This window comes from Henckelia pumila, chromosome 4 (genome assembly GCF_033568475.1).
Source record: "Henckelia pumila isolate YLH828 chromosome 4, ASM3356847v2, whole genome shotgun sequence".
NCBI lineage: Eukaryota > Viridiplantae > Streptophyta > Magnoliopsida > Lamiales > Gesneriaceae > Henckelia > Henckelia pumila.
In genome coordinates, this window is record NC_133123.1 from 198,911,681 (window position 1) to 198,924,922 (window position 13,242).

Consider the following 13,242-nt stretch of genomic DNA (forward strand, 5'->3'; position numbering starts at 1 on the left):
ACCCGCATACTTAGCTATAACTAGATAGAAATCGAATTTCAATCCCCTCGTCTATAGCCCAGATGGAACTACAATCCCATTAGGTCCGCAAACTTAGCTATGAAATAGTGAATAGAATTTCATTCACATTCCAAGCCCGGATGGAATCGTGATTTCAAAATGTTTTCAAAAATTATTTTATCCCATTTTACCCGCAGACTTAACCATAAGCAAGGGCATTAGGATTTCAATTCCTTACTTATAGTCCGGATGGAATTAAAGTCTTTTTTTTTTTCAAAAGATTAACCTCATGTAATCCGCATACTTAGCCACCAACAAGATGAATAGGAGTTCAAACATCTCGCTCGCAACCCAGATTGAGTTAATTGGTTTTCAAAAATTTGTTTCTCTTTTTCATAAAACAAAAAATTTTAAGGTGCGCCCAAGAAAGTGTATGTCATATCAAAAAAAATCATCAAGATTCAAGCACTATCATGTTCCACAAACACCTATTGCCATGCAATGGTCCAACAAACATTTACGATATCTAATACATCGCTACACTTCACCGGTTAAACATGCGTGCTTAAGAATATTCAACAATCAACCTATGGTTTCTCATATCCAATCAAGAGTACAATTTTTTTAAAAAATTTCAAAATATTTTCAACTTCATCTTCATAGGCTAGAAAGGCTAGAAATTATCCTTTACTTATGCACACAAAACACACATGAAACAATTTACGAACTATATACAGATACGAAACAAAAACAAATGCAAGGCAAAATACCAAATACTGAATGCACCCCCCCCCCCACACACACACTTATCTAAAGCATTTCCCTCAATGGTCTAGCACTAAAAACACAACACACAACACAAATAACAAAATGATAACGAGATGCAAAATTAAAACAGAACTCCCCTAGTTCAAGTGTTGGCGTTGTCATCCTCTTTGATGTCTGACTGAATAATGGAAGACTCATATTGAAAATTGGACTGCAGATGGGGCGGCTAGGCTCCTGAAAACAAAGAAAATAAAACAAACAAAACAAAACAAAAACAAAAACAAAAACAAAAACAAAAACAAAAAAAAAATAGAAATAAAGGAAAAAGACACTGGGTTGCCTCCCAGCCAGCGCTTTATTTTCAGTCATCGGCTTGACTCTCAGAAGCACTGCTCAAAGAGCGGCTGACACCCAAAATAAATGTCATATGACACCACAAATGGGTCTTGGTTCCATAAGCCCTCAATCTTGGCCAGATATAAACACTTAAAGCTCGTCACCGCAGCAACACTCCATAGCGGCTGGTAAACATGGGAAGAGAACATCTATGCGGGCTCTCGGAAGCCAACATCGTTTGAAACTGGTACTGATGGAAAGGAAGGATCATGGGGATGTGTGTATGATAATACTATCAATGACCTCATATCGATAGACTCTTGAACTTCGTCATACTCAAACTCAAGTGGTAACATATTTCCATCATACGCTATTTCTTCCAGAACATCTTCCGACTGAGGTTCAATAAGAAGAGAAGACTCAAACGCCTCTAAATCTTCAGCATGATTTGATTCGCACTCCCAATCCTGGTTCTCTGAGTCGTCATCATTAAACCAAATTGGGTTGATCACTGCTTGAGTATCTTGCTTCACTTCTTGTTCTTTGTGTTCATGGCAGATTGATCTCTTGATATTCTCCATTTTCTCCACAAGGTGACATCTATAATTTTTCAGATCTTCTACAGTTTCCACAGTCGATGCCACAAGCTTGCTCATGATATCCTCTAGCAGATGTAAGATCAACTTCGAACAACTTCCCTCCTCCTTTTGAAGCTCAAATGGTTGGTCTGTAAAATCCGGGTATTGAGATTGCGAATACTGGTAATAGTCAAACTCTGCCATATCATCCAACAGTTGTCTCATGGTATCATCATCTCGGCAAAATATTGATATACCGGTTGTGAAAGCTCCATCAATTACCCATCTTCTTGTCACTGCATCCAAACCATTAAGAAAATATGTAAGGAGAGAATATTTAGAAAAATCATGATACCGGAAGATGGTTACTAAATCTTTGAATCTCTTCCATGCTGCGTAGAATGGCTCTCCGTGTTGCAGGATAAAACTTGTGAAAACTTTTCGATTTGACATCTCAAAGTATTACACCACAAAAATTCTTGCAAAAACAGAAAAAAAAACGGTGAAAAAAAAATATAAAAACAAAAACACAAATAAAAAAAATATAAAAACAAAAACACAAGCATGAAATAAATCAGAACAACTCTTGATACTCAAATTGAATTAAACACTAAAAAACTGAATCTCACAAATATAATAAATCAAGGGTTTCGTCTTCCTTAACCAAGTACAAAAACTAAGAAAGAATTAAATCTAAGAAAAGAGAAGAACTTAGCCGCCCAGATGAATTTTCTCTGCAGCCGCACGTCTCAGAAATATGCTCCTCTGCGCCGATCCCCCCTTTTCCGCGGTCTAAAATATGTATTTATATTGCTTTTAAAATTCCATGAAATAAAACCCGCAAAATAATATTTTAAATTTCCGAAATTCAATTTTTTTAAATCTGCGCGATATCTCGCTCGATCGGACGAAGTTAGCGGATCGAGCGAGAGAATTATGCCAACTCTCTGCCCCGATATTTCAAGTGTCCCGCTCGATCGGGTAAGTTCTGCGGATCGAGCGGACTCTTTTACTCTTAAATCTGTACACAAACAGCACTCGCGCAGCTGTGCTCCTTCCTTGCGCAAATGCGCGTCTGCTCTTTCTTCATTGTTGCGCGATAGCGCATCCAACAGAGCCCTTCACCATCTTACTTGCGCGTTTGCGCTCTCCTATGCGCTAACCACAAGCGCGATTGCGCTCCAAATCTTCAACGCGCATCAGCCTTTATTTTCTTCCTTTCTAAAATAAGAGCCCTTCGTTAGAGCGATAGCACTCCTTCAAGGGCGCTTCATTAGAGCTGTTGGGTAGAGCTGTTCGTTAACAACTCTAACGAAGCGCTCTACTTTTCCATCTTCTTTATTTGCTTTTGTTCTTCAATTCTTTTGCACTCCAAACTTTCTTCATAAAATGTTGTTTCCTACACAATAAATCCGGGAGCATGTTATGTAGACATGATGCATAAAATATAAACAAAATACTTAAATCAACTAAATAAATGCATGCTAAACGACAGTAAAACTTCATTAAAATATGCAACTAAAACACACCTATCAGTTGCGTTGTGATATGGAGAAATTTATGTGGTTGTGAGTTGGGTTGTTGAATGAATGTTTCAAGAAATCATGAAGGAAGTGGAAAGATGGCCAATGCTGAAATTTTTTTGTTTTGCAACTCAAATCCATGAATCTCTACTTATATGACCAAAATTTTGAACTAATGAAACCAATTAAACTATTGAACTCTTATATACTCTGTGATTTGTGCTTTAATATGAATTTTGAACATACAGACATAGAAATGATTGAGGTGTTGTTTGGATATTTTGGGTTTGTTTTTATTGAACGAATTTTTCTTAGTTGCCCATTTTGAGCCTTCACAGAATTATATGAGTACATGAGGTACATGCTGAGAGTTTGTTGAAAATCATCGTTTACTGTTGATGATTACTTATTTTGCACTGATTGAAATTTGTATGATTTAATTGTGGATTGAGACTTGTCTAGAAATAGTTCGAACACCTCTCTAGGCGAAATACGAGCATAACTGTGATTAGAAATGATTTAGGCAATTTTTTGAAAATCTTTTGTGTCTTTCAAGCTACATATTGATGAATGTTGTCTCTAATACCTTGTTTGAGCTTATTGAAAAATGAATGACATGCGTGCAAACGTGTGATAAACCCCCATTCAGCATCATTTCAAGGTCCTACATTTACTACCTATGAATAGCCTAAACACTATTTCCTACCTTTAAGGGAATAATTTGAATGTTAGAATTTTATGTACTCCTAGTTTATATTTGTGAATATGGAATGGTGTGCTGGAAGAATTGAAGAAAAAAAAAATGTAGTAGTGAAAAGAAACAAAGAAAAAAGTGATGAAAAAGAGTTGAGAAAGTTGAGAAAAGAAAGAAAAAAATTGTTATGGAAAAGAAAAGAATGAAAAAGTCAATGAGGTGAAGAAAAAGTTTGAAATTTGAATGAAAATGAGTGAAAATTAGACATAGAGCATCATTTACTCCTTTTTTTGAATTTTTATTTCTTCATTTGTAGCCATGAGCCAGGCCTTACATTACAAGCCGATTAAGTCCTATTGACCGAGTCACAGTTGCCCAAGATACTAGTGGAGAGGGGTTGCGAGAATTTAGCCTAAAGACTGTTGATTGATACTTTTAATGAATATGAATTTTTTATCGAAACACGCACACACTATTATTCTTTGAATTAACCCGATTGTGAGTGTTTTTTATTTAATTTCCTTAACTTTGATCCTATGCTACCTTGAATGTACTCATGATCTGTGAATGTTTGAATTGAGTTTGGAGAAGAGTATTTTGAAACGTGAGTTGAGGAGTTTATAAGTTTATGAGGTTGAGCTATTTTTCTTGATAAATAATTTTTCAAGTGTAAGTAGGTTAGATGTGATTGGATTTGAAATTTTTTGAAATCAACGCTGAGGCCATTGATCCATATTACTTCTTGATGATTATTGTTGCTTGCATAAGTGTTTTGGAGTGTGTTTTGGTTAGTTTTGTTCGGGACGAACAAAAATTCTAGTTTGGGGTATTTGATAAGTGCATTTTGTGCACTTAATTTGTTTATGATATTACTTGACTTTTGTGAATTATTGGGAGATATTGCGTGAGTTGTTGTTTTTTTTTGTGTTTGTAGGAAATAATGGAGTTGATGAGTTCAAGTGAAAATAAGCCAAAATATTGGAGAAAAAAAAGTGGAAATCAAGACTTGAACAAGAAAAAGAAAATTCTCAAAGTCGAAGTAGAGGCACGCCCGCGCCTGTGAAGTAGCGCGCCCGCGCCATGTATGTAGCGCGCCCGTGCGACGGGATTTTCAGACGTAAGAATTTGATTTTGTAAGGAAACTCGGGTATTTTTGTGGGATTTTTTCTTGAACGATTTGGCGGACATATAAAAGAGAGTTTCTGACCCTAGAAGAGATCATTAGCCGCCACATACATCATAAATAATTTGGAGAGCTTGAATGTGATCTTGGAGAGAAGAACATCAATCAACAAAGATGGGCGTCGATCGACTGGACACAGAAGACCGACTACGGATTTGTTTTTTTCCTTTGAATTATATATTTATTGAATTGATGTTGGTATTTATAAACATGTTTTGTGTTTATTTAAATTTGATTATGAACTAAATTTTTTGGTCTAGAGGTCGGATGGAACCTGGTGTAGAATTTTTTATGATTTTTTGATTTTATTGAATTGAGTTTCTCTAGATTAATTGTGTTTCTAGAATTGAATGTCTTTTCAATTACTTGATCAATAATTGAATTGTAATATTTATTTGAAATCTGGCACTCGACAGAGGCGATTTTGAATAGGACCAATAGAAATTACACTGTTAATTATTTATATAACTCAAAAAAGTGTATAATTTAACAGAACTTTTAGAAGAACATTGTTTTACATAGATCACTGCAAGTAGATTCTTAATAGGGATATTGGAATTGAACTATAGTTGATATATTTTATTCGGAACTCGGGAGAGGTAATAATACACTTAAGTGTTCTTGGTTATTAATTGAAAGAAATTCAAGAAAATAAATTATTTAGGAGTGATTGTTGTCAAAACCAGGTGAAATCTAAACTTCTAGACCGTTTTTTCTCTGATTTAGGAGTGTTCTTTGTGTGCGTGCTATAAAATCCTCTGCTTATTTAAATTTTCTGTAAACCTTTCGATCATTGATTCTCCAAATAAAATTAAGACTATTTTAATTACAAATACTGAATATTTTTATTTTACTCCTCGTAGGAACGATACTTGATTCATCACTTTATTAAAACCTGACATCATGCACTTGCGGGCACAAATATCACAACATTTGAATACATGTATCATTTTGTGAACTTGTGTAATAAATTTGTTGTGACATATACCAAATAGACTTGTGTTGTAACAAGTTGGAGATTTTATACATTTGATATCAACTTTTGGGAGAACTCATATTGAACAAAGATGATGTTTGCATGTCTTAAGTTAAATTATCATGTTATTCTTTCATTGTAAACCTTATTAGATATATGTAGATAGTTGTGTATCACTTGATCAGCAAAAGACAGCAAAAGAACAGAAATCAGAAGTTCGGGCAGAGGTTATCTCGCTCGAGTGCCAGATGGTGCACTCGAGCGAGCCATGGTGGGCTTGCACCTGAGGGCTGCTCGCTCGAGCGCGCGAGCGAGCCAAGATTGGGTCCTCTTAATAAAAATAAATAAATTTTTTTTTTGGTTTGCTTACCTCTTTACTTGAACTTCATTACTATGTTTCATTGACCAATAAGAATTAAGATTAGCACCCGAGGTCCCCACAGTGTTCGATCATGTCTGCAAGTTTCATTCACGTTTTAGTCAAGTTGAGCAAGTTCAAAGACTACCAAAACCTATTTAAGCATTAGAAGTAAGTGGGCTTTTATACCTATATTCTTGATATAAGTCTTTATACATATATCTATTTTTGTGTGAGTTATGAAAAACAAAATAAATTACATATGCTTTTGAAATCTCGATCGACATGATATATATATTCATTTGACTTGATATGTTGCCTTTAATTTGTTGGTTTTTTGATATTAGATATAATATTCGAATCATGTTAGAATTATTTGAAATGCACTTTTAAGAATCGAGTTATAAGTGGCTAAGAAAATTTCCGATGATTTGATTTGATTTGGCCCAGATACGATGGGTTATAATAACCATTCCTTTGCTCTCGCCCCTTAGATGAGTAACATATATGTGACTGATCAGTAGACCATGAAAAATGAGATGATTTTCAGTGCTAAGGTTCCATAATCCGGATTGGAGGAACTTCTTGCCGAAAAAAAAAATTCAGTTGTCTAGAAGTAGCCCTAGTTCAGATAGCTAGACCAGCCGGGAAAATAGATCAATGGGGAGAGAAAGAATCTGATAAGACAAAATAGCTGACTGATGGAATAGATTTGTTGAGACTAATCGGATGCTAGAATGAAATTCAGTTTTGTCCTTGAATGTGTTATGGGACGCAAGTACTCAAATCAAGTTAGCTACAAGCCAACTCCAGTTAGCACAAAGAACGCACATGAAGAAGAGCCAATAGAAGTAGACATGCCTGAAATGCAACATACTAAGCTTATCACCAAAATGAGGAATTTTACTTCATAGATCTCCCACAAAATATCTTGTGTGTTTAGCGTAAACTAATTAGGGGTGGTTTTTTTGTATGCCGTATCAAAAATATTGGTATGAAAAAAATTCATATCGATATCGATACTGAAATTCTGAAATTTTTGTACGAAAAAAATACATATTGATACCGTATAGATACTGAAAATAAATTCGGTATTCCGAAAAAATGTCTGTATATCGAAAAAATTTCGGTACGGTATGCCAAACACTTGGTATTTTGATCCGGTATGCCAGCCCTAAAACTAATTAAGGATGATTCTGGTCAAGAGAAACTTGGTTAAAGGAATTTAGGTTTGAATTATCCAACTATTAAAAAATATGGTTAATGATAAATTTAGAGAAGAATTCAACTATTAGTGATTAATCTAATAGGAATTTTGGTAGGTAATCCTCATAGACAGAATTAAGAAAAGTCCAGATAAAAGAAATATGAAGAGAGGATGAGTTTTTTTTTTTTTTTGGGAACTTGGTAGAATCAAGTAAGATAATTAAATAAATTGAGTTCAACTAGTAGATATATTGCCAATAAGGAAACTTTTTATGGAGATTAAGTGTATCAAAATTATATATATATATATATATATATATATATATATATATATATTGGAGACTAATAAATTATTTTGTATCCGATCTTATTTAAACCCAAAATTAATTTTGATATAATTAATCTCCATAAAAAGTTATATATATATATATATATATATATATATATTCATCTTTCTGAAGCTATTTTTTCCCTTCTCAGCTAACCTATTAAATGGATATATATTCATCTTTCTGAAGCTATTTTTTCCCCTCTCAGCTAACCTATTAAATGGATTTCTCTTTTCATTTTGCCCAAAGGTTTAGACATTGTATCTATACCATATTTTGTATACATTTTTCTTTTTATTTTCTTTCGCCTCCAATTATGCATTTTGAGTAACACTTTTATTTTTTCAAGTCATCATTCATCTTGATACAATAAGTATGTTTGACAATATCGTCTTTTTTAGTTTTTTTGTTTTAGTCTACATAAATCATTTCAGTTTTATCTCTGATATTCATATCAAAATTTGCTACTTTTCGACTTCCATTTTTTTTAAGAATATATTCCTTTTGATTGTTATTATTTTACCCAACCATGTTATTATGATAAACTTTATATGATTATCAGCATCACCTATTTGCTAATATATTTTTTCACTTATAGTCTAGATAACCCAATATTTTTTTATTATTAAATATATTTATCATCCTAATTTTATTTGTTTGATTGGGTTATTCTGGCACTTTGTTTGAGCTACAAAGTTTTGTTGATCTTTATTCAACTAGATTTATCTCCTCACAATTGACTACGTTTTTACGTAGCTGATTTAGTTGTTTAACCGATATGGTTAATTTTTTTATTTTGATAATTCACTTGTCCGAGCTTTTCAAAGTCACTGCCCGTCTATATGATAAATCCATAACGCACTTCTATTAGCCAAATCATTTTACTCAGTTTCCATAATCATATTGGTTATACTAAGTTAAATTAATTTTTATTTCTTTTTTCTATCGTTAATTTGTTTCAGATATCAAAATCCTTGGTTTATGATGAAATAATCATAAATACAATCAATATTCTATTCTTATTATTCCGTGATGGAAAATATATTCAATTCCCTTCCTTCATTGTCACTTCTGGAAAACTAAGATTCGAAAGTTTAGGGTAGAATCCATTAATATTTTAAGCGATATTAGGAAACTAGGCTACATATTAGAATTATAAGTTGTATGTCAATTCTGAATTTACAAACTAGGTAATTCATGGTCTTATTTAGTTTAAGTTAAGACCATAGTCTTCCAATAGAAGAGGTGTAGCACCTAAAATCCAATCTACTAAATCGCATGCATTAAATTAAATAAATATTATGATTATTATTTTTACGTTTAATCGATTTAAATTCGTTATTTGAATTATGTGTTAATAAAATATTATTTAATTATTCAAATGATGTTAATCGTCCAACTTATTTATTTTAAATAACTTAAGTTTAGCGGTTAGTCACTTTAAATTATTTTAAATGTCTAGCTTATTTATTTAAATCTTCTTTTAATTGTTCAAATCATTTTAAAAGTTTTTATTCCGCTTTTGTATTTATTTAAATTACTTTTAAACGTTATTCTAGTATGTTTAAAATTATTTTAATTGCTCTGTTTATTATTTAAAAATTTTATTTATCGATGCGACATCAAAATATTTAAAGTGTTGATTTTAATTTCTAAGTTAGTGTTTAAATTCCTTTAGATTCCTATTTGTTTAATTATTAAGTTAATTATCCTTGAGATTCTTGAGTCCAGTGACTTTCGGTTCCGGCATACGGCGATGATGGGTTTTGGGAAAAGTTCTACTTTTAGCTAGAATTTATTTACGCATAAAAACAATAATAAAACTCAAAATTTCTGCTTTTAATTCTCAGCGATGAATAGAGAAACACAAAATCATCAATGAGAAGGTTGATGTTTATTGCATTGTGATAGAATCCTTAATAAATCCACTCCTTTACTAAACTGTCATGGACATATGAAAAATAGCAAAACTGAAAAATAGCAGTATCCAAAAATTAAAATATTACGAGATGAGAGATTCAGCAATTTAGAAATTAAGAAATAAAAGTTAAATCTCAACATAAACATTTGATTTTTTTTTATGCTGCAAAATTCTCAAATAGATGGAATCCTTTTTTGTGCTCTCTCCTTCAGAATTTTAAGTTTAGGAGGTAGGACAATCATATAACCAATATCAGCATGTATATTCCATTTATTAGACAACGAAATAGGGTGAAATGTTACTTTTATGTCAAAGTTCATGTAATTGTCATGTAATAATATTGCAAGCACAATTCATACATGTACATATATAGGGATGTGGGTCGAGTTCGGTAAGTTTTGGTTGAGTCGAGTGCCAGATATGTCAGGTAGCAAATTTAGCTACCCGAATCCGATTTGAAAATATCTCGTAACCGAAATTGTTGGGTAGTTTCCCCCGACAGCGGGTACCCGAAAATTGAAGTTTGTATTTTAAAAAAAAACTATTTTTTAATCTGAAACATCACAAATCGTTTTCTCCATATTCCACAAAATATATCATGTCTGAATTCAGTTATAAAACCTACATTTATAGCACGTCACTTGCACAAATGAATCCAAAAAGTAAAAGAAATGGGGGAGCGGTAGTGGAATGCTTTTGAGTTTTGAGAAAAGAAATGACAATGACAACACCCAAGCTTGGTATAGATTGCTCATGTCCAGCCGTTCACGAGGGTGATGAACACTGAACAAGAGTCGAAACCCTATGCCACATAGAGTGAGAAAAAGAGTGGAGCAGAAGAAGTAGGATGAGTGGAAACACTCAAAACCCATCAAATGTTATTGCTTATTGGGTTGGGTTGTCCGATTTAATGGTATATTGGGCCGGGCTTTGTGGGAATATCTAACAGTAGACCCAAAACCCACCAAATATTTTTTTTTTTAAAAAAATAAAAGTTGGATACCCGATATCCGATTGGGTACAAGAAAAATACCCGACACCAACCCCACTTTCAATATGTATCGGTTTGGTCGGGTCAAGTACCCACTACCCCGACCCCGCGGGAATTATAGATGTGTTTTTTTGGATAATTATAGATAAGTGTTAGAAATTAGTTTATTCTGATATATGGGTTAATTATGTATATTTGAATAGTACCGTAAAAAACAATTTATGTATATTTGAATAGTATAACGACAATTTCCCACATTGTTAAGGAAATTAAACCTTGTGTTTTTAGGTAGCTAGGTTGATTAACTATCTATTATGAAACCATATTAGATATAGGTGTTTTATAAATAGTTTGTGTTTATTTTAAATTAAAATTTTTAAATATGATATAATGACTTAAAATATATAATTTGTTGATACATTAAACATGATGAATGACAACAATAAAATAATTAAAACATAATAATGTTATATTTATGAGACAATATAAATATTTATAGTTCTCTTACCATAACACCTAAAAAAGTATTGCTTGAATGTTGAAACATGAATTTTGGAGCGTGGTATTTCCCAAGTTAATGATCTTTCAATATCTATCATGGGGTTATAAATGAGAATTCCGAAAAATATTACCCGCAGGCTGGATCAAATTCGATTGCCTTCATTGTTTTGGTCATGTGAGGTCTTCAAAATAGCATCAAATCTGTATTATTTGTTCATATACGTACGTAATTATATTATAATCGTATTCAACTTAGTACGTAATATAGAAATAAACTAATATAGGGGAAAGTGTCATTAAATTTTTTTTTAATTCTATAAAATTTGACAGAGTTTTTCCATATTTTCGACTATCCAAAAACCACAAGAAGAAGTTTAAAATGGATTACAACCTAATATTCTTCCTAATAGCACATATTATACACACAATAAATGTAAAACTAACCACCATTCCATCATGACAAGAAAATCCATTATATTTCACCCTAGCCTTAAATCCGACATTCATTCAACGTGACAATAAAAATATATGTAAACACAACTTTAAAACGCAAATCCATATTGATAGGATCGCTGGGGTGTTTAGAAGCGAGGTTTGAATAAACACTCACAACAAATTCTCCTCTAAGGTAATTTTGATTGGGTTAGCAACTGAAGTGAAATATTCTCGAGTGTCAATATAAGTTTGGCTAACAAAATAAGTACGGAAAGAAGAATAAATGATAGAATTAGAACAATATGAAATGAATGGGTAACTGAAAAATCAACACAAAAGTGTTTCTAGATGTTCGGAGAATGTAATAACTCCTACGTCACCCCTTCTTCCTCTCAGGAAGGATTTCACTAGAAAGATTTGAATTTTACAAACTCTTTGATAAATCTCAGTTCAATTTGGACTTAAAACACTGTCAAATTGAAACTCCTAGTACACTCAACTAAATGAAGAATGGTATACAAACTGCTTCAAAATACAATGATTTAAAAAGTAAATTCTATTTCAATGTGATCCTCAATGATCAGATACAAATCTTTGTAAAATGTGATTTGAGTACTTCATCATTTTAGCTTGAATTAAATCTTGAATGCAAAATAATAACAGTAGTTCGAGAATTCAAGAGGGCTTTCAGAACTGATCTCCAGTTCTATTTATAGGATTAGATCTACAATGGTCACATTCTTCAAAAAATATCTGTTACTAAAAAGGTAGTAATTTATTCTTCTTTTGTCCACGTCATCATTTCCTGACTAAAGTTACAATGCAGTGCACTTGATACTGCAGGCGACATTAGATTACGGAAAATTTTATCCACTTATCTAGCTAACACTCTGATCTAAACTGAATGTCCTTAACAGAATGCTGGTTGGACCTTGATTAATGAATTCATCAAATATTCTTTAAATAATTCAGTCGAGTTCAAATTCAGTTTGAAGCTTGTCCAGTTCGGGTAATTTGTCTAGTTCGAATAAATTTAGTTTAGATCATGGATAAATTTAGTTCAGTTCAGTTTGGATAGTTCAGTTTTTGCCTTAAAATATTGTTAACACTAAGGATGCACTTAGTAGATGTGATTGGATAAATAAAAAATATGGTGGGTAGGTGGATTATTTATGGGATTGTATAGATAATTATAGATGATGATAAAAATTAAATCTGTTTGGTATGTTTTTTATTTTAGTGATAAAAAAAGTGTAAATGTTATTAGATGACAAAAATACCCTGTCCTTCAACTCCAAATTACCATCCGCCCACATCTCGTTCTTTCAAGAACTCTATCCACATTGCCACATCTGTCTGTTGGTTCTTCTTCCTTGGGCAGCTCTAGGTCAAATCTTCGATCCGGGAGAGGTAAATTTTTTCCTTGTACCTAATTTTTTTCAT